The sequence below is a fragment of the Mustela erminea genome, chromosome 9, assembly GCF_009829155.1.
Source record: "Mustela erminea isolate mMusErm1 chromosome 9, mMusErm1.Pri, whole genome shotgun sequence".
NCBI classification, from domain to species: Eukaryota; Metazoa; Chordata; class Mammalia; order Carnivora; family Mustelidae; genus Mustela; species Mustela erminea.
This window is the reverse complement of record NC_045622.1, coordinates 17,839,953-17,862,742: the sequence shown is the minus strand read 5'-3', so window position 1 is coordinate 17,862,742 and position 22,790 is coordinate 17,839,953. Positions and strand designations below refer to the sequence as shown.

General features: G+C 40.0%; 1 pseudogene; it reads left to right on the top strand.

Annotated features, from left to right (window-relative positions):
* Positions 1-4,149: 4,149 nt before the first annotated feature.
* Positions 4,150-22,790, top strand: part of LOC116599327 — a 111,839-nt pseudogene continuing 93,198 nt past the window's right edge.

The following is a 22,790-nucleotide window of genomic DNA, read 5'->3' as shown; positions in this document are numbered from 1 at the left end:
TTTTTTTTTTTTTTAATGAAATGATGGAAAACTCCTACTAGGGTCAGGGAGGTGACTAGTGAAGTCATATTCTCCTCTTCATTATGGGAATTTCAACAACGGGGCATTCATGTGTCAGTTTCTGCCACTGTTATTATAGTGACGGACATGTCAGATATTAAATCAAACCACTTTAACATAAACCTCCCTTGCCCTCCATGCCTAGAACACACCAAGTGACCCTTTCCAGGGCCTGATTTTACCAGAGAATGATTCGAATGTCCATTTCATTCCTACCCCCCACCCCCCCAACTGTGGAGCAACTTCTATCTTAGAAAATATGGATGTCATTATTTATTATTTTTGCCTGGATAATGACTCACGTTTGTTAAGTGAGTAGATAAGTCATACTTGAAGAGGGCTTGAGAGTTCTCAAGACCTTTTTCATATATATTATTTTATTTTATTTCCACAACAATGCTAAGGTACTGTTTTTTTCTGTGCATAATCGAAGAAACGCTGGCTCATCAGCCCGCTTGTTACCTGCCAAGGTCACGTGGCTAATCAATAGCAAATATGAGATTCAAGTCTAGGGCTTCTGCCTCCAGATTTAGTTTGTATTACGTGACACCTCAGAAGTTCAAAGCCCACAATTCTTTACCAAGATCACCCACTGAGTAGTAGAAGCTGGGCCATAGGAGGCATGAGGACCAAAATTTGCCCAACCATTTAGAAAGACACTAAAGGGATAGATCAGAACTGAACGAAATATACAGGCTTCGATGTGTCCACTCATAGAATTTATGCTTATGGTCAGTCTATCTGAGGTATAAGAAAGCTTAGCAAGGAGGGTAGAACATTCACTAGTGACCATTTTCTCTCTCCTTCTCATGTACCAGCCTCCAGCCCCACCCCAATGTACATGCAGATTCTCTCACTCTTTATAGGGAATAAAATAAAGTCAGTCATCTCCACATGTGTGATCATTAATTATAATGTATCTTGGGCTGGGAATTAGAATAGCAATTCTTTGTGAAGCTGGCTGATGAAGTTCTTGTCTATAAATGCCAGACATTCTGAGAACCTCTTCCTTTTCCACAGTGTAATGTAGAAGGGGCTCCTGTGATGTTAGTTGGAGAATAAGATGGCGGGGCTGAGAGGTCTTTCATCATTGGAGCCTAGGCTACCAGTGACTGTCTAACCCTGAGGAAGAGCAGGGTTCGCCTGCCATGATGGCCAGGCAGATCTTCTCAGCACCCACCTTGGAGCCTGAAAGAACCTCAGAGCCTCAATCAGGAGGCCCCAGACTTGAGCCACTCCATTTTTAAAAACATGTAGCACGACGGTGTCGTGGAAAGTCTTCTATCCTGAGGAAATACTTGGAATTAAAGAAGAAGGGATAATCTTGTAGATAAATTTTAAAAGTCCAGCGTGTAGGAATAAAAAGTAACTGTAAATATCACTGGAAAACGGATGTTATTTTGGTCTGGCAATTTTTGGTCTGGTCTTTCAAAAGAAACTTGACTCTCTTTCTCTCTATGTGGCTGACTACATTCCTGCCCACTCTGAGGTAACCTTTGTCTCCAAATTTAGGGCTTTTGAGAAGGGATGAATGAGCTACAAAATAAGTTGGCCTGAGGTGGCCTATTGTTACAGAGAGAACTCAGGACTCACAGATTTTTTTGAAAGGTCTGCCTCTGAGTACTTGTTCCACAACTTATTAGCTGTGTGGCTATGGCATTTAATTGCCATAATTAATTTCTGCATCTGTAAAATGGGTATATTAATATCTATCCTAACTCACAGGGTTGTTGCATGACCCTCAAGAGACAATGGGTGCTAAGATGCTTGTAAACTCAAAAACACTGTGCTGGAAAGAATTTGTCTGGTATTATTTTGAGTTCTTAAAACATATGGACAGTTGGTGTTATCTCATTTATCTCTGCTAGCCTCATGACATAATGTTCCAGCATGTTTCTGTTTAATATTAAAACTTATTTGGGGCTATGGTTTGGCGTCAACCTACAGTTCACCACTAAATGCCAAACACAAACCTTGTCCCTACTCTATTCTGTGTCTCCCCACACTAAATAAATATCCTGCCTCTTTGCTCTGAGAGTATGTTCCACTCCTGCACCTGGCCCTGTTCTTCTTTGGAGGTTTGCCTGGGAACCTCTTTAATATAAGCACCCTCATCAGGAGACACCATCTTATGGCTCCTGGAATTTCTGTAAGTATTGGAGCAAAGTGCTGTGGGGAGGGGCTGGGCTGTGTGCAGGGGGCGCCCCTGTGGGGGAGGGGAGCCGAGCTTCAGACATCTCCATTCTCAGCTTGGAACGTGGTGTGTTGTAAAACTAACAGAATAAATACATCAAGTTTAAGTCTGAATGTAAGAATGATGTGGTTTTGGTACCTGATGGGTTAGGTTTTTGGTGGGCTAATGCGAGAACCTACAAGCCATGTATACAACTGGGAAATGCTTTGCTGGGAAAATGCCTTATGAATTGCAAGGACTGACTTCAAATATACATTCAGAGCTCAGCTTGGTTATGACTGGAGGCTTTTCTTGGTCTGAATGTATGGACCTGGCTTCCGAATTTAATTTGTAGAAGCAATTATAATCCGTGAGATGAGATATGTCTTGGTTAGTGTGGGTTGCTGAGTGACCTCTGATGCTGGGTGACTGGAGAGGGAGGGAGGCGGACCAGTCCTGCTTCGGCCGTTTACCTGCTGTGACACTGGACAACCACTTAAGCTCTTTATGTCCTGGCTTCCTCACCTATAAAATAAAGATGATGATAATAATTCTCTATCTACAGGGTTGTTGTTGTTAGAAATTGTTCATAGAATATAGCCATTACACAAAGAGACCTATGACACTGACTTAGTGCAGCACTTTTTTTTAAAGACTTATTTGTTTGAGAGAGAAAGAGAGGGGGGGAAGAGGGAGAGAACCTCAAGCAGATTCCCTGCTGAGCACAGAGCCCTACACAGGGCTTGATCCTATAACCCATTAGGTCATGACCTGAGCCAAAATTCACAAGTTGGATGCTTAACTGATTGAGCCACCCAGGTGCCCTCACTTAGCGCAGGATTAATACTCCCTTCCATTTCGTTGATCAAGAAATGACTGGCTTCTGAGCAAGGATTCTTTAGAGTGTGTTAATTGAGAGTAAGATGTTCAGACAGTACTGAAGATCAAAAATTACCACAAATACTTTATGTAGGATAAAGAGTTGATAAAATTGTCTTAGAGACACACAATGGAATACTATTCAGCCATAAAAGGGGAGGAAGCACTGGAACAAGCTACAATGTACATGAACCTCGAAAACATACTAAGTGAAAGAAGTCAGTTACAAAAGGTCATGTATGGTGTGATTGTATTTATATAAAATGCCCAGAAGAGGTAAATACATAGAAACAGAGAGCAGATTGGTAGTTTCCTGGGTCTAGGGGAAGAGGGATATGTGGAGTAGCAGTGTAATGGGTATAGGGTTTTCGATCTCCCTCTGTCAAATAAATAAATAAAATCTTAAAAAAAAATGTATTAGAATTAGATGAACACAGCATTGAGAATGTGCTAAATATGAACTGTTCACTTGAAAATGGTTAATTTTTATGTACATTTTACCTCAGTCAAAAAAAATGCTCCCTCCCCCCCAAAAAAACCCAGACCCACACCTGGATAAGTTTACTATATAGGAAGCCTTTCTGAATCTTTATATAATCTTGGTATTTGGTGAACTTTGTGAAGGAAGACTCCCTGACTTAACCTACTTTTTTTTTTTCTGGCTTTGGTAGGCCTGTCTTAAAACCTTGGTTTTCTGTATCTCCAAGAGTATGCAAGTTCTGTTTGAGGCACTTCTTTCATTCATTCACTTGGCGTCAAAGAGAATGATAATTAATATGTGATCCAGGGCAGGGGACGCAAGCTGGCACTGCTGTGTAACTTTGGCAAGCATCGCAACCTCTCTGGTCTTAGGGATACATCAACTAGATTACTTCTTGGGACTTTCAGTTTCAAAGTGCTAGATTTAAGAAATGAGCTGTGCATTATTAGGTTTCAAGTATTCTGCCAATTAATTTCTCTGATTCTTTTACTTTGAATTCATTTATCAAACCTAGCTAGACAGACAGAAAAAAAATAAATTACGCTTTGAATTAGCCTCCTTTTTTTTTCATTAAAACCTCATTAATAAGGAGAAAAATTCATCTCCATATCTGTGGTAAAACTACTTTGACTGTGGGAAACTTTTCTTCATGTTTTTTTAAGATAAAAATGCCCAAAGCATGAAATTGATATACTTTTAAGGTTTGAAAAGCATCAGAAAGGATTTTTTATCGTTAATTATAATATGTATCAGAAGATAGACACAGCAATAACTTAATAGCCGATCAGAACACCATCTTCAAGGGTCATTTAGCATTTCCATGATAAATTGTTATTTTTAGAAGCTTATGTAACCAAACAAAGAATGTGTTCTTGGCTATGGCCATGAAGACAAGTTATTATCGTGGGAGGGACAAAGGAATCTGAGAGGCCCATGAGAGACGGAGCCAATTGCAGAGGACATTTTATAGAGCGCTCTTTCTCTTTAGTCTCCCATTTTCTGCAATCAGAATAATGCAGTGCATTTCAGGGCCATTTTCATTTTTGAAGTGCTCTTTCATCATTAGTTAATAAATACTCATCAATGAATTTTCCTCCTCGTCTTGGAAGTTGGAGTAAAAAGAAAGATAATCGCTTTCTATTTCGTAAGTATTATTCCCTTTGGGGCTTCCCCTCTTGTGCTTTTAATGGAAATGTAAGAAATAAATGATACCTATTCGTTTGAAAGGACCAAGGACTCCCATTCCTTCCATATAGAGCACCTGGAAATTTCCCGCAGAAATTAAGGACCTTCAGCAACTACCCAACTATGGTAACAGAAGGCACGTCTGTCTCCCATTACCAAACTTTGAACTGTGTAGTGTCTCTTGGAGACAGGGAACTGGAAAGATGCCTTGGTGGTGTGGGGGAGTCTTCATCAGGGAGATGAATACAGTAGAGTTGAGCTGGGAGGAAGTGGTTTCTGACTGAGTGTGGGTTTTCAGTGACCTTCATATCTCTGATTTCTAGGGCCAAAGGGTATGGTTTTTGAATTTTCTATTCTTTTGTATTATCTGCACTTCTCCCCTGTATCATCTTAGTTCGTTCCATTTAGACTTGTCTATGATTTTCCAGTTTCTGCTGTGGTGAATTGCACTACGCATACTTAAACTGCTCCTAGAACCTAGTTGCATGTGTCTGGGGAAGGGGGTTAAGGGAAGATGATTTATAGCATGAGCTATGTCTTACTAGGTTTTTGCTGTCTTATAGTTTATAGTAGTGTTCTCCAACAGGCCCACAACACAAATGTGAGCCACATGTCTAATTTTAAATTTTATGGTAACTGCGCTAAAAAAGTAAAAATAAACAGGTGAAATTAATTTTAATAATACATTTCATTTAACCCACTATATCCAAAATATTATCACTGCCATATGTAATCAATATAAAAAGTGAATGAGATATTATCCATTTCTTTAACCAAATCAATGAATTTTGATGTGTGTTTTATACTTACAACATGTCCGTCTGGACTAGCCACATTTCAAGTATGGCTGGTGGCCATTCCTTTGGGCAGTACAGGCCTATAGGTATGGGTAGACAATATTTTAACGTGTATTTTCAAATGAAAAAGCATTCTGAATTATTTATCACAAAGTCAAATTCTGAGGTAAATTCCCTCAAGTTTTCAAGGTTTTCTCCTTGTCAATTAAAGTATCTCTTGGTTTTTTCAGGGATGGGAAGAAGTTAAAGGGTCCCAGCGAGACGGTGTTAATATATATTTTCTGAAAACTATGGTTGACTCTGATGGTTATGCTCAGTATTGAAATTAATAGTAGCATGAATGAATTATGGTCTTCCTCCTCATTTTGCTTTATGTTTTGCTGTACCTTGAGCTCCAGTATACCTGAACCAAGCAATGACAAGACTGTCGATTTCAGATAGTAGTTAGGATTTGACCGTGTTTGATTTGAGCCAATCCTGTGGCAGCTGCCCTGTACACAGTTCCCACATTCTCTTAGTTTTTGGTGTCAGCATCCCCCAAGATACTCTTCTGTGCTTCTTTGTATGTGTTTGTGTTCTCATGAAGAAAAAGGCTTCTGCTTCTATTGTAGCCTCTCATCTTGGCTCAACTGAAATCATTCTAAAGGGCAGCAGTCATGACCAAAGGAGACAGAGGCATAAAGGTGGCTGCAGATCACGTCCCAGAGGCCTGGCACCCCATCCCTGGGCTAAAGACCTCTTTTTTTTTTTTTTTTTTTTTTTGAGAACAGCATCACAAATATTTGGTCTATCTGTCCTTCCATCAACAGAAACTTTAGTCATTGGCACTTTTACATATCTACAGTGGAATTAATTAATGTTGGTAATTATTTATCTTTGAGCATTGACCATGAGCAAAGCACTGTGGCAGGTGCTGTGAGGGATACAAGAAAGTGGTGGCCTCCTCCCTTGTCTCCAAGGCACTTAGCCTGATGGTGAAGAGAAGTTTGGTACATGGAGTCCTAGTCAATCTTTTAAAGTGTTAAGGCAGAAATAATCAGCTCCAATGACCCTGATGTAGTGCAAGATACAGTGAACAAATAAATATTTGCCACGGCCCCATTCCAAGACCAGAGATTTACCAGATTCCAGTAACAATGAAGATGAAGACATGGTTTCTCTTTCTGAGAATCCACAAAACTGCCATGAGATGGGGGTAAGGAGCGGCCACCTACCATGTCCTTTGAGATATGATATAACAGGGAACAAGAACTCCAGAAATGCAGAGGAAGGTGAGACTAAGACCTCTAGTCCAAGTTGGGGTCAGATCTTCACAGGCAATGATGACAGGCTGGTTTTCAAAATAGTTCCTTGGCAAGAAAGGGAGAGGAGAGACGCCTGGAAAGACAGGGGCAAGAGTGGAGGCCAAGGCATTTCGAGGGCTGTTGAGCCCTGGAGAAAAGTCATACTTAAGTAAGCTGTGTTCTCTTAAAGCCATTGGATTCTCTCTAAGGATACTCGATTCAAACTCTGCCCGTGATGTGTTCTCTACAGTTCTTGGGTGTTTGAAAAATTATTGTAAGTTACTAAAGATGGATCATTTAAATTTTCACATTTATTTAAAAAGTAGCAAGCACATCAAAGGCTGTTAATTTAATCACTATAGTAGAGAGGTGCCATGTCATGGAGCTTCAGCGCTGACTCTGGAAGAAAGGCTACCCAGATTCAAATTCTAACTCTGTGCCCCAATTCCAACTCTGCCCCTCAACTCCAACTCTGCCCCCACAACTCCAACTCTGCCCCCCGACTCCAACTCTGCTACTGAGCCTCTCAGCACTTTAGCTTCCTCATCTGCAAACTGGGAAATAATAATAGTACTGGCTTCAAGGGCGATTATTAGGAAAACAATGAGTTGAGATTTGGAAAGGACATAGGTGAGTGTCTGGTTCATGGAAAGGATCCTAAATGTTTGTTAAATCTAATGATGGTGGCATGTAAAGTGTTAGGGGTTGCAAAAGCAAACAGCTCTCTGTGTGACTGGCATGTGATCAGAGAATTGTTGATTTGGGTTTCGTAGAAAATTTTTTTGAAGAAACGACTTTGCTTGTAGTATAGCTAGTCTGAAATTGGCCTGTGGTATATACCGCTGAATGCAGACTACAGCCGATATATTTGCAGTAGAATTGTATAAGCTTTATTTTTTATTTTGGTACATACTAAAATGCATTTAATTGCTCTAAATGCCTAAATTTTCCGCTTTGAAGAACTTGCATTTGAAATATCTGAAAACACAAGTTGCTTCTAAGGGAATACGTGTACATTAATATTGGATCATATGTGAAAATACCACTTTTGTCAGTAAAAGCAGAATGCTGTCATATTATAATGAGTGGTTGCTTTGCGTTCATGTAAAAATTGCTTATTAAGAAGAATTCCAAATAGGCATAGAAGGAAAGAATAGTCCACCGTATATCCAGCACATAGTCATTGTTTAGATTTTAACTATTTTATGGGGTTAACATATTTTAAAGGAAATCCCAGAAATCATGGCGTTTCAAGCCCGAATATTTGGTTTAACATTTAGAAAGTATATTTTCTTACGTAACCACAGTGCCATCCCACCCACAATAATCTTTCTTTGCTATATTCCATTCACATTCAAATATTCCCATTTGTCCCCAAGTGGCTTTTTTTTTTTTTTTTTTTTTAAAGATTTTATTTATTTATTTGACAGAGAGAGATCACAAGTAGGCAGAGAGGCAGGCAGAGAGAGAGAGAGGAGGAAGCAGGCTCCCTGCTGAGCAGAGAGCCCGATGCGGGACTCGATCCCAGGACCCCGAGATCATGACCTGAGCTGAAGGCAGCGGCTTAACCCACTGAGCCACCCAGGCGCCCCCCAAGTGGCTTTTTGAGTTAATTTGTTTAAATCAAGACACAAACAAGGTCTATTCAGTGCCTCTTACGTTTCTTTTCATCTAGGATGGTTTGTGATCCTATGTTAGTTTGAAAGAGTTTTATTATGTGATGGGCTCCAGGTCTGAGACCCAGAAAAGCCCTGTATGGGCCAGTGTTAGGTGGTTGTCTAATTCACCTTAGGTAGAAAACCTTTGGCCAACGCACTGGAAGAGTAATTCTTTTCCCACAAGTTTTAATTCTAATTACATGCATTCTAGGCACCGAGCGAGGCATTGAAGGCCCAGAAATGAATAAGATACAGCCCTCGAGCTCAGCAATCAGGCAGAGTTTCTGCCCTATGACCCACCAGAGTCAGAGTTAGAGGGAGACCCGACCTTGATGTTGAAGGGGGAATGTGGCTGCCTCCAGGGGAGCTATCGGCGTGTAGTGCTGCAGACTGGTGGTCAGGGCTTTTCTTTACAGTGTTTGAATACCCCAGATAACTGAAAATGCTGGAGATTTTATAGCACCATTGCAGAGGTGCCTAGTGATTAGAGACAGGAGATCCTGGGGTCCGCCTTCCGTCCTAACACCCTGTTCTCCAGGGATATCCTGTCTGATGTTTCATTCCTCAGTGAGTATAAATTATGTTGAAACTCCACACATAGGCCAAGCACTGGATGGCATTTGAGAAACAGTTAATATCTCCCAGGAAGTAGAATTCTTAAGACAGCAGATATAGAAAAGAAAAACTCCCCTTAGATCTTTGCTTTAAATATGTCTTAGAATTTGAAAGGAATTGTTGAAAGTAGTCAGTTTACAGGGAAGAAAGAACAAAGCTTTTTTCCCTTAAGAACAGGTGTTTTAGGGAGAAAGCATGTTCTGAACACCTGAGGGGGCCCAGGGGAGCGTGGAGAGTGGACTGTCACGTGGAAAGGTCTCTGGACTGACAACGTAGAAAGACCTGGGGTTGCTTCTTAACTCATCACTTACTGGCTACTTCAATGAGAGCAGGTCTTTGAACTTGTTTGAAGTCAGTTTTCTGATCTATAAAATAGGCGTAATAATGACTTTTCCTTAGGAAAGAGGGGGAATAAAAGATGACGGTTTAGAAACTTTCTGTATTTTCATCCCTCCTTATAGATAGGAAAGCAATATTGTTCTAGCTGCCTTTGGAGGGGCAAACTTCTCTGAAAGTTATGGAAGGACAGTTATGAGAGTGCTGTGTCGGTCAGAGGATGGCCAGCCAGGGTCTTTGGAATTCTGGATGAAGAATAGTTTAAAACCATTTATTTAGTTCCAGAATAAAGAATGAAGGGAATGGGGCACCTGGGTGGCTCAGTGGGTTAAGCCTTTGCCTTCAGCTCAGGTCATGATCTCAGGGTCCTGGGATCAAGCCCTGCATCAGGCTCTCTGCTCAGCGGGAAGCCTGCTTCCCCGTCTCTCTCTGCCTGCCTCTCTGCCTACTTGTGTGCTCTCTCTCTCCCTCTGCCAAATAAATAAATAAATAAACTTAAAAAAACAAAGAATGAAGGGAATACTGGGGCATTTAACAAATGATGTAACTTTATCTCAATCTCTATTCAGTAGTAGCAAGGATAAAATTAAATTACCTTTATAGACACCAAGTTAGGCTACATTCATCAAGTGGCAGTGTTAATTAGTAGAACTGATGCTTCAGTATAAAATAGGGTTATAATATTGAGAAGTTGGTTTATAGAATATAGATATGAATTGGATAGATTGCTGGCTCTTCTATAGAGAGGACAGTGGACTGCTGATTATATAGTCAAGTGATTATTTACGTGGAAGTCATGACTTAAATGCTAGTGTGAGAAAGGGGGGAGATTGGGCTACTTGACCCACGTATGCTGGTTTGTGGGGGCAGTGGGGCAGTGAGAGAACTTCGGGAGGTTATGGGAGGAAGAAAGATCCTAGAACCAGAGGAAAGTTCGAAAAATATTAATATAACAAGCAACTATCCTGCAGCACCTTAAAACTAACCTGGGGTACCAGTTTTGTTTTTGTTAGCATTTTGGGTGCTCAGCGTCTTATGCGTCACATGGCCATGTGAACTTACATTGATGTCATCCCCTGTGTGTGTTCTTGGTGTCCTTGGGTGGTCAGTAAACAAAGCAAACATTTGCTGATTTGCTCCAAAGAGTACTTTCGGAAGCTCAAACAGAAAGCCATTGAATGAGAGAATGAAGGTAGAGGGTAAAAAAACATCAAGTAAATGGAGTAGTGAAATTCAGAGTAACAAAGGATCGCTTATCTAACAGCATGTCGCAGGCATTTATTTTAAATATTTTGTTTATTTTTCAGAGAGAGAGTGAGAGCAGGGGGAGTGACAGGTGGAGCAGAAGCAGGGAGCCGGATGCAAGGCTTGATCCCAGGACCCTGAGATCCTGACCTGAGCCAAAGAGAAATGCTTAATCTACTGGGCCATGCAAGCATCCCTTAGGCATTTGTTTTAGTATTAATTGTGCCATCCAAAATAAGGGATCATTTAAAAAATTGAGTGCATCATGACTACAGCACATCTCCATGATAGCAACTGCCATTTCTATTTCTTACTATTGTCTATTTTTGTATCATACATTGTATTTACTGAGCATCTACTATGTGGAAGCATACCGAAGCATATGCGAAGGAATGTTTCATTGGCCGATGACAGAGTACGCTCAAGCAAGATAAAAACTGAGCAGTAACCAGGAGTTATTAATTCCCAAGGCATTAGTGACAAAAACCATTTCAGATGAATGGGAAGCGGACTGACCCAAGTAGTTTTTGTTGCTTTTTTTCTGGCAGTTGGGTTGTCACGGATACGCTCAGACCTCGATCCATTTCTGCACTGGGAGTGTTGAGGTTAGCTAGAGACCACAGGATGTGAGTGGGCAGCTACTCCTTCCCGCCTCTAGGATGTACACACTTTCTTTAGATCTCCTTGATAGATCTGTAACCAAATGCCTTGAAGACATGATCTTGAGACCTTCTTAATTGAGTAGAATCCCCATGAGGGCAGGACTAGGTCTGCCTGCATTTCTGGTTCCTCACACTGTGTCCAAAACAGAACGGGAATAAGGTCAATAAAAAAAACACACACTTGTCGGAGAATGGTCTTCCCTGAAGCAAAAAATTTCTTTGAAGCTTAAATGCATATTGTAAAATTCTGAGGCCATCAGTTAAGTCTGAAAAAGATTTGGAAATGAACCCTTTTTGAATCATTGCGTTCCTTCCAACAGACGGGATCCCCCTATCACGAAAGCATCCACGCGCGTTATGTCTACACACATGTGCCCACACAGACTCCCTTCTCTCTACTTTTGGGTCCTCGGATCTTTGTGATCTAGTTTAGAAAAAGACGTTAGGAAAGTGACATGAATTGGAAGTTGTATGTTGCAGGTTTTAGGCCTTAAAAGACCGTGTATCATTAGAGAAATAAATCCGTGCTTCTGAGATTGCCTGTAATTTTGTTTTGGCAAGTTCTTCCTGTCTTTTTGCAGCTCTCTCTCTTCCTTAGAGGGATCTTTTAAGTTCTATCCATCATCTCATTTACTGAAATGTACCTCATTTGGGAATGAGAAAGTTTTGGCATAGCTGAGAGCTTTTAATGGAAATAGGAGAGAAGATGACTCTGACACATATAATACCTTCAATATGTTTCCATATATTGCACGATCTCTGATGCGTTACCCGAGATACATAACGACAGATGGGCCGAAGAGAAGGAGGAACACGCTCCAAGCAGGGATTTCTTTAGAAACCAGCCCTCCTTCCAAGGTGCTTTGAGCTATTCTTAGCAATTGGGGTTCAACACTTTCACCCCCAACAGCAGCAGGTTTCTGCCAACAGGCTGCCTGTGGGAGCTCTGTTGCCTAGCATTTTGCTCCAAACAAGAGTCAAGCCAGGTAGTATAGTCTCGGAGAAACCTAGAGCCAGAGGATTGAGCCCCTGTTTTCGGCTGCGGGACTGTGGTCAAGCTCTTTGACTTCTTTGAACTTGGGATTGTTGCATCATGCACTGGGGCTGAGGAGTGGTTTCTTTTCCCTTCCAAACTCTGAAACAAAACTATGAGAAAATTTTTAGGGAATGGTGGGGATTATGAGAATTTCCCTGTTCTTTGCAACTATCTTTTTTAGACATCGAGAGTGGAAATAATTAGGAAGGAGGTTTCTTTTCCCTTCTTATTTTATCCAAATCTAATCTAATCACTTGATGGCTTAGAATTTCCTCATAGGCAAACGGCACACTCCAGAATAATGCAGAATTTTGGAGGGAGGGGAATAAGCTGCGATGCGTTTTGACCAGATTTTATGGGATTGAGAAAATTTAAAAACCACCTACATGAGAGTAGTATAGACTCCGTAACGTGAGCCATACTTGACACTGTGGTCATTCTCAGATCATCTTTTCCCTTCTCTTATTTTATTTTTTTCTACCCTGTGTGATCCATGGGATAACAGATCTGAATCTTTGGAATATTTAATATGTTCTCTTTCTTAACCATGTTCCATTTCCATTAGCTTGAGCTATTTATCAGAGTATGCTTTTTTATAATTTTTTTTTTTTGGACTTGCACACAATCTAGTTGCCTGTTTTCACCACACCCATACATTGTGCTGACAGAGCCTTGTTTTTTTTTTTTTTTCCAGCATAGTTTTCCCATCTGGGGCGTGTGCTTGTTATTGTAGTAAGATAGATAACATACCTACGTAAAGACGTACTTGGGCCAAACATGGAGTGTATTCCCAGATGTACGCAGGTTGGAGGGGAAGGATCTGAGAGTCTTTGGAGCCAGTGCCTTAACTTTGCAGATGAGGCCAGAGGGACTTAGAGAAGTAAAGTGCCTGGGGGTTCGAGACCTCATGACTCATCAGGGCTCCTGGGTTAGGTTAAGGTTCCTTACTGGAAATAACTGGAACCACTGGAAGTACAGAAAATTAAACCTATTATCTTGCTTCTCTGAACCAAGAAGAACACCTCTGAGTTGGGAGCATGTTATCCTACAGCAGATTGCAAATCAGAAGCTATCTCTCCATAACAGGTAGCTCTACAGGGTATTCAGTCTCTTTTAAAGGCGTACAGAAGAATGATTCTAAGTAAAAACATTTTCCTGTCTGGCATCCTTAACATGCCTACCATGCTGAATGCTCCCGAAAGCCTGCTGAATACCTTCCCTCCCCTGCCTCCTAACCCAGCTTTAACACCCATCGCAAACATATTATTAGCTGTTTTCAGCTGGCTTTTGTTCTGATCTGATCTCAGCCCATCTCCAAATGCTTGGCTTGGCAGCCTTAAATTCCATTCTTCCTGTGGGTCTTAGACCTGGTGTTTGGCCTTGGTCTCTATGGAGTTTGGGCATTGATCGGTTTAACAGATGAGCTGCAAGTCTGAACTTGCAAGGGGAGGGCGGGGACTGGACTCTTCATTCGGCACTTGATGCAGGGACCATGCTGTCCATCACAGAATCACAGGGACAACATGTGATGACACAGGAGGCTTCCCCATGTCAGGGACCAAGGAGTATGTTCTGAACAAATTGCCTGCATTGGGAATACTGTCCTCCACCAATACGAGTGAGATGCATGGAACTTTTCTCCAAGGAATACTGCACCTCCTCTCCACAACTTGCCATTTTATGATCAAGAATTCAACATTCCCTAACTCTTATCTCATCTTCTCCACTGACCTTATTGCCCATACCCATCCTCTTGCTTTTCTGACTAGGCATACTATCCATCTTCTCTGACTGGGGTTTCCCTTCTGGCTTTACCTTTGTTTCTCCTGTTCAGTATGATCACCAAGCTTTCAGGCCATAATCTCTTCTTTTGCTTCCAGAAACTTTCCCATGACACTTCCCATTCAAGTGATAGTTTACTCCACTCCTTTTGGGTAGATTCAGGAAAATTGATAAATTATTCCTTAATCTAATAAACTGTGGATATTCTTTTGTGTTGTGTGTGTTTATGTGTGCATGCACGTGAGTGTGTATGTGTGTTTAAACACAGCTGCAGAATAGAGATTTAGACTGGCAGACTCAGAGCGCAGTAGTGGACTAAGACCTTAGCAAAGATGGGGAGACCTGAATCCTGTACCTAGCTTTGCTAGTAGCCATTGCTGTGTGACAAAGGACAAGTCACAGCCTCTCTGAAATCTTAGCTACAAATTGCCAAGTTGAATCATTAGACACTGGGGTCTTTTACAGATTGGGTCTGTACAAGATAGACCAACTTAGCATGGATTTGGGATAACATATCTGTGGGAATTCATTGTAGCAGTCTGTTAGATTGGCTTGGTTATCTATCAACTGCAGTGGTTTGGGGATACCAAATGAAGATTGGTTCATTTGAAGGGATTGTACATGTTCATAACTTGTAAGTAAAGGGAGAGAGACAGAACACCCAAAGGAAATACATCATTAGCTATTATTTAAGCTATTTTGCTTCCATCTGTCTGATACTGTTGACATGACTTCCTGAGAAAATACTCTTTCTAGAACGTTTGACTGGCATGGGTTATATTTTTGTTTAAGATATTTTACTCTTCTCACATAAACCAATTAACTGTCATATTTTATCTTTCCAGGAGTATCCAAATATAAGGTTGGCTGACAGCCAGTTTGTTAAGTCCTAGAGGATAATAGCTCATTGTCTATAAAGAGCCTTGTTTTAATGTCTCTCGTCAATTCTGGCAGTCCTTGTGATGCAGAAGATATTTATAAGGCTGGGAAGAAAGGTCATATGTTGGGTGTGAGCTGCGCTGAGCAGCACAAGTGATTTTATTTTTCCATTCAACAGCTCTTTGTTGCTGTAGATGACCAAAACTTGACTCCCTTTTCACTCTTCGCTGAAAATTTTACCATTGTCTGAGGGCTTTGAGAGCTGACTTGCTGAGTAGTTTGCAATAGCCCACTGCAATCTTAGCTATGCCCTAAAAATATAAATAAACAACAGGAAAATGAATTTAGTCCAATCTGAGCCTTTGAATTCATAGATAACAAACTTGGTATTAGGAGGCAACATATCTTGATATATTAATGTTTCTGTTCAGTAAAACACTGATGTCTGTGTTTAAGAGGAAAAGCTGCTTTCAACAACTTCAATGAGAGGGCAGTTTTCTTCATCTTAAAAAGTTCATTCAAACCAGCATATTAATGCTTTATGAACAAATGAAGGGAGGCTATCAGGGATTACGTTTCTTTTGAATTATACAAAGATATACAAAGCTTGAAGAGAAAGGACTTGATTCAAGGTAAATGTTTGTTGAACTGATTTATCAATCCCTTCTAAATGCTCTTGGATAAAAAATTTCTAATCTGAACTACTTTTTTTTTTTTTAATGTTGCTAAGCGTTCTAGAAGATGGCTTTGAATCTTGAATGAGCAGAGGTTTAACTATAATTTCTAGCGCTTGATAATTCCATTTGATGCTGGGGATGCTACAACATTAGTGCAAGAGAGAATAGCAGTCAGTTAAGCATCGTGGCACCTTAAGAAAAATGAGAACCATGTGACCAGTCTTCTGGGTTTTGAATCCACTTTGGTTGCACAACTCAGTATTTGCCGAGTGCCTTCTATGAGCTGGCACAAGGCTCCATGTTGCAGGTATGATAATAGAGGAGAGACGCATTTCCTGCTTTGGAAGAGTTTCCAGTCCCCTGGAATGGTCTGCCCCGAACTGAGTATCATAAGACAGTTTCTTACCAGAGACAAGTAGGGCAGTTTAGGAATTCACAGAGCCTAATCAGGAAGGGCAGGGAAGACCCCTGGGGAAGGGGAGTTTCATCTGAGCTCTGGGTGGTGAGTACGTGGTTCCAGGTGAAGGGTGACAATCAAAGATTTATTCTTAGCAGCAGGAGCAGAATGGATGAAGGTCTTCAGATGACGGAGAACAAACATGACTAGAGCAGAGAGTGCAGAGAGGGGAGAAGTCTTACCTCAGCAGCTCTTCATCACCATGGAAAGAAGGAGACCCCTCAGGACCAGTGGTGTGTGTGGCTCTGTGCTGGCTGCCCACCAGTTGCCCACCAATGGTTCCCTACTTGTAAAAAGTACTTTCATTTAAGAAATTTTCACACACATTATGGCATTTAATTTTCACAATGAACTCGTGGAGTAGGTCACGTTATCCTGATTTTATGGATGAGGGTCAGGGATACGGGGACTTTTACCAAGATTACTTAGTGACTAATGAGCTAGAACTGAGTCTCAGAGTAGTCTCCCCCCAACTCCCGACCCTTCTCCTCGCCTCTAGCCTCACCTTCCTGATCGTGGTCACCATGTTGTTGAGCCTCTCTCTAGAAGGGTGGGGACCTGTGTTCTTTTTACTCCATCCTGTCTCCTTTCTCATAAAGAACAGGGCTCATCCTCATCTGCCTTCTGTCACGGTTGGAGAAGATTGCTCTGTGGGGAGAAGACAAATTTTTTAATAAAAATTCCTTTTATATGGAGACTACAGAGATATTCTATCTTCTAGATACTGTGAGTTGTATAACTGATCAGGTTTTCCTCTTTGATTGATGGCCAGCCAGCTTAGAGCTAACTTTGAACCCCATGTCCCCCTACAAATGTATAGGTCTTTAAGGTATGTCTTTCTGTATTAGCCCCATTCTTGTCTCCATTTTATGGTTATTAGCCTTCTTTTTTCTCCTTTTTCTCTCCCACATCTAGTTTGTCTTATCATTTCTGGACCAAAGCATGATATAAATAATTAAAATGTAATTGAGTTACCTGAGCATAGCATAGAATTTACACTCTGTGCTTTGCTGTTCTCTGCAGCTGAGGAGGGAATTTGCACCAGTCCATGTACTTTCACTTGGTCTCCCCTAGGACCCCAGCTCTCATTTGCAAGTTGCCAGTCCAGAATTTAGGGTGTGCAGGGAGCAGAGAATAGAGTCTTGGCTTACAGTCCTCCCCACATCTTTACAAATAACCTTCATTTAATCGGCCTTGTGTTTCTTTTGTCTTGCGTTCATTGTTCATTTACTCTTTGGGTTTGTCTTATCTTGTCTTCATAAATTGCAACAGATTTTTTTTTTTTTAAACAGAGAAGCTTAAGGAAGAACTCAAAGCTGTGACATGCTGTGTGCTTTCACCCCAGAAAATATGATATCATGTATTGTAATTTAGAATGAAGTGATGGGATTCTCTCCATAAGTGGAACGTCAAAAATATACTCTATCTTGTGGAAAATAGGGAATTTCTTACAGATCTTGGAGATGGTTATTTAAATCTGTCAAATAATAGCAGACTTGGGGCAAAGGGCAGTTTGGTATCAAGAACCTGGGGCCTTGAGTCACATCCAACCATGCCACTAATTTTGTGACTTTAGGCCAATGGCTTCATGGGTGCTGTTTTCTTACTCTTGCGGATTAAAAGAGATCATGAGCTCTTCGTAGTCTTGTGAAGATTAATATAGTAACATGTAATTGCTTGGTAGAAAGCCTGATGCTCAGTAAGTGTTAGGTGTAATCATTAGCCTGACTTCTGCTTATCATTGTATTTAAGCTTAGTTGTTACACCTTTTAGAAAGATTTTAATAGGAATAATAATTGTTGCAGTAATCACCAGGGGTTGTTTTATAAGTACACACACACACACACACACACACACACACAGTAGTCTATATATCTTCATATGTATATACATGTATATGGTGTATGTTCTCTATACATATGACCTGTATACATAAATGATACATATGTATGTATATATATGTGTGTGTCCATACAACACACACATGTATATATATGTGTATTATATATGTATAGAGGTCCAGTGTTTTTGTTGTTTCTGACTGTAGTTTTGCCATTTATAAGAGTTCACTTTCCATCTGCTTTTCTGGTCCCTCTCCCCTGCTCTATTTTCTTCTAAGTAATACATCTCACCATTGGATTTATTGCATATTTAACTTACTTATTTGCTGTTTGTCCCTGCCCTGCTGGAATGTACATCATAAGAGGGCGTGGTGTGTATGTGTGTGTGTGCACCTGTGCGTGTTTTGTTCATACAGTAATTTCCAGCATCTAGAACATGGCCTGGCATGCAGTAGTCACTCAAATTTATATTGAGTCAATGCGTGATCTTCAGACATCACAAAATTTCATTAATATGAATTTTGATGATACTTGAAAGAGAAAGGATATTTGGTTGGCCAAGGGTGGAAGCTCTTTCTTTGAAGGGGGTGCTTGAAAGGCCAAGGGAAGACATAGGTTTCACGACTCTTGCAAGTGGTTGGTAGGTCAGAATTCTGTAATAAATTAGTCCAGTCTTCGGTCAACAGCAAATGGAGCGCCCATTGTGAGCTGGAGAGGGACCAAATAGGAAACCTCCCCATGCCTTCAGAACACTAGCCTTTTTTTTTTTTCTATTTAGACAAAGGTATTTTGACACAGGGCCAAACTATATGAATATTTTATTTGGAATTCACAGATATCAGGTATTTTCTTTGTGTAGTGTCTGGTCTACTGACCCATCCGGGGTCATGGAAATTGACCATTTTTTATCTAAGTACCAAATTAGTTAGAAACAATCTAGGTCTTGATTGACAGAAGATTCCTAAGATAAATTCAGTTCAACAAATATTCACATGACACATATTATATGTAAGGATTCTGCAAGGCACAGCAGGAGACAAGATAATGCTCCTGACTGCCCTTTAAGAGCCAACAGTCAAGTAGAGGGAATGAAACAAATACCAGCACCCGGGGCTGAAAACAGTCAGGAAACTTGTTTTCTTGGCTTTGCGCATTGTGGATATGTCTAATTCTTCTGATTACATCAAAGAAAAGCTTTCTGAAAATGCCTGACTTCATAAAAATGCTTACTTGAGGGTCATTTCCTACCCGTCACACTTGCAGATGAATATTTGTACGTTCTTCAGGCTTCTGGGTTTCTGTAAGAAAGGGAAGTACTATTCACAAATACTGCTTCTGGGGCAGAGAGCATGCTAGGCGCTGTCTTATCTCTTATCTCATAGAGTCCCTAATTTCACCGTGAGACAGGTGTAATTATGCCCACTTCATAGGTAAAGAAGCTAAAGCACAGAGAGTTTAAGGAATTAGCCCAAAGCTGCAGAGTTAACAAATTCAGTTAGAAGTTGGCAACTAGATTTCAAAGACATTTTTGTGGTTCAAATCCCACCCCCCCCCATCTTATTTACACTATAATTCATTGGATGTAGAGGCTCTCCTCTGTGAGAAGTAAGTCATGTTGTGGCATCAATTTTCCTGGTTCAAGTGAGAATTTCACTACATACTAGCATATACATGGGAAACCTGCTTTAACCTATAGTAAATCTTACTCTGGTATATGAGATTTTTGAGCATGAAGTTTCACTTGAATTATTCATATAGGTGCTGACTTATGAAGAGGTTTCTCAAATGTCAACTCTAAGTTGGTTATGACATAGCAAAGAGACTAGTGCTAACCAGCAAGGAAAATCGTTCTGCTAGATTCCAAATGGCGGAGATTGCCACAGAAATGAAGAGAAGAAAGAACATTATCCTCACCAAACAGCGTTTAGCTTGCTGATCTCTTTGTGCTCAGAGAAGCACTGAAGAGAAGTACATCCTTTTGGTCAATCTGTGCATCACATTACAGCCTGAGAGATGTGTATGTACTCCAATAAAATCTTGTTAGCTCAAATTAATTGGTGGGAAGGTCAATCTGAAGGAATATGAAATTTGAACCAAAGAAGGGATCTAAAAGAAATACATTTTTGATACTCACAGGCAGTTTGTACTAGAGATCTAGAAGCTGGAGGGCTCAAGCAGGCTTCTGGTCCCCGAGTCACACAAGACTAGGGTGTCTTTTTCCAGAGAAATGGAGACCCAGGGACATCAAATGGTTTTCTCCAAGGGTGTGCAGCTGGTACGTGGCCCAAGTCATGCCAGAATCTGGTCTTCCTAGAACAAAGCTGTCTGCTCCCCTCTGTGCTGTATTGAGAATGAACGAAGTACCACCATTTAGAAGTTTTGTGTCACTTTTCATGAATGGATAAAAAAAATGTATGATGGGACACTCATTTGTATGTGATTGGTGCTGCAAAAGTGCTTTAAACCCACTTGGGTTTTAGTTTTTTCTTGTTAGTACTATGTGACTTTTTAAAAATTTAAGTGTAATTTACTTGACAAATAGAGATTATAACATATTTAAAGTATACACCCTGATGATTTGATAAACGTATACATTGTGAAAAGATTCCCACCGTGGAGTTAATTAACAAATCTATTACCTTATATACTTACCTTATTGGTGTGTGTGTATGTTGAGAACACTTAAGTTGTAACCTCTTAGCAAATTTCAGTTATACAATACAGTATTATTAACGAGTTATCATGTTATACATTAGATCCTCAGACATTATTCCTTCTTATAGTTGAAGTTTGTACCCTTTTACCAAACTTTCCCTATTTTCCTCACCCTTTCTGGTCCGTGACAACCCCCATTCTACTCTGTTTCTATGACTTTTTGTTTTTTGTTTTGTTTTGTTTTTGTTTGTTTGTAGATTCCTCAAAAAAGCAATACCACCTAGTATTTGTCTTTTTCTGTCTGGTTTGTTTCACTTTGCATAATGCCCTCCAAGGTCATTACTGTTGTTGCAAATGGCAGGATTTCCTTCTTTTTAAAGGCTGAATAATATTCTATTATGTAATATTCTATTATATGTATACATCACATTTTCTTTACACATTCATCCATCGTTGGACAGTTGGATTGTTTCCATATCTTGGCTGTTGCTAATAATGTTGCCATGAATATAGGAGCACTGATATCTCTTGAACATAGTGATTTCATTTCGTTTGGATATATATCCAGAAGTGAGATTGGTGAATCATATGGTAGTTTTATTCTTAATTGTTTAAAGAAATTTCTTAAAGAAACTTCATACTGTTTTTTTCCCATAATGGCCATACCCGTTTACATTCCCACCAACAGCACACAAGGATTCCTTTTCTTCCACATGCTCATAGCATTTGTCATCTCTTGTCTACTTGATGATAGTCATTCCAACAGGTGTAAGATGATCTTCCCATTGTGTTTTTGGGTTTGCGTTTCCCTCCAGACTAGTGATGTTGAGCACCTTTTCATGTACCTTTTGGCTGTTTGTCTTCTTTGGAAGAACAACTGTTCGGTTCCTTTGCCCATTTTTAAATTGGTTTATTTGTTTTTTTACTGTTGAGCTGTAGCTTTCCTTGTGTATTTTGCTTATTAACCCCTTTTGGGTATGTGGTTTGCCAGTGACCTAAAGAATGCCATTCTTTAGGTCTCATTTGTTCTGTTGTTGATGGCTTCCTTTGCTGTGCAGAAACCTCTAATTGACTTTTTAAAAGAGAATTGGCAATATGAAAGTACGTTTATCTGTCTGGTTTGAATTATCCTCAATTTGAATTAGTGTGACCCAAATTAATGGGATTTTACTTTGATTCTTTTTAAAAGAGATTAGTATCACCATGAAGGAGATGTTCTCTTTGATATTATCCTAAAGTCAAGGAAGGTTTCAAATAATGCCTTGACAATCAATTTTGCATGTCTCTTACAAAATTGTTCCTTTCCCTTTTATTACTTCTCTATAGCATGACCTTCTAAAGAACATTCGCTTAGCATTTTCTTACAGAATGGAGAGTTCATTTGCAGCAAACATCATTTTATGTATTTATTTTTAAAGCTTTTCTATTGGGTCTTGTTCTGTTTGAACTATTTTGTATGAAGTCAAGAAAAAAAGAATTAATAGCTCTTAGTGTAACTTGGTATTAAGTCCTATTCAGGTGGGTTGAATGATCTCAATTGTGTGAACCCTTCAAGGTTGCGTTTATCTAAGGAAAGATGCACAGTGAACGCAAGATGACAGCCAAGAAAGTGACTTTGTCGGTCTTAACTCACTCCGTAAAGGACTATTAAAATTAGACTAACATTCAGCTCATGGGTGTTGCTTAGACACCATGTTAGTGAGATTTTATGTGCTGACCTAGGTCATTTCATTTCTTTTGTTTTTGTTTTTCCCCAGTTTTATTGAGCAATAATTGACATACCTCACTGGGCAAGTTTAAGGTATATGGCGTGATGATTTGATTTACATATATTTCAAAATGATTACCATAGTGTGTTCAGCTAAATTCCATCTTCTCATAGAGATAAAATAGAAACAACAGTAAGTAAGGAAAAAAGAGGAAAGAAAAAAAAAAAACCTCTCTTTGTGATGAGAACTCTTAGGACTTTCTTATCAACTTTCCTCTATATCATGTAGCAGTGTTACCTATAGCTGTCATGCTGTATATGACATCCCCAGTATTTATTTATCTTACACTAAAAGTTTGTACTTTTTGACCACCTTTCCTC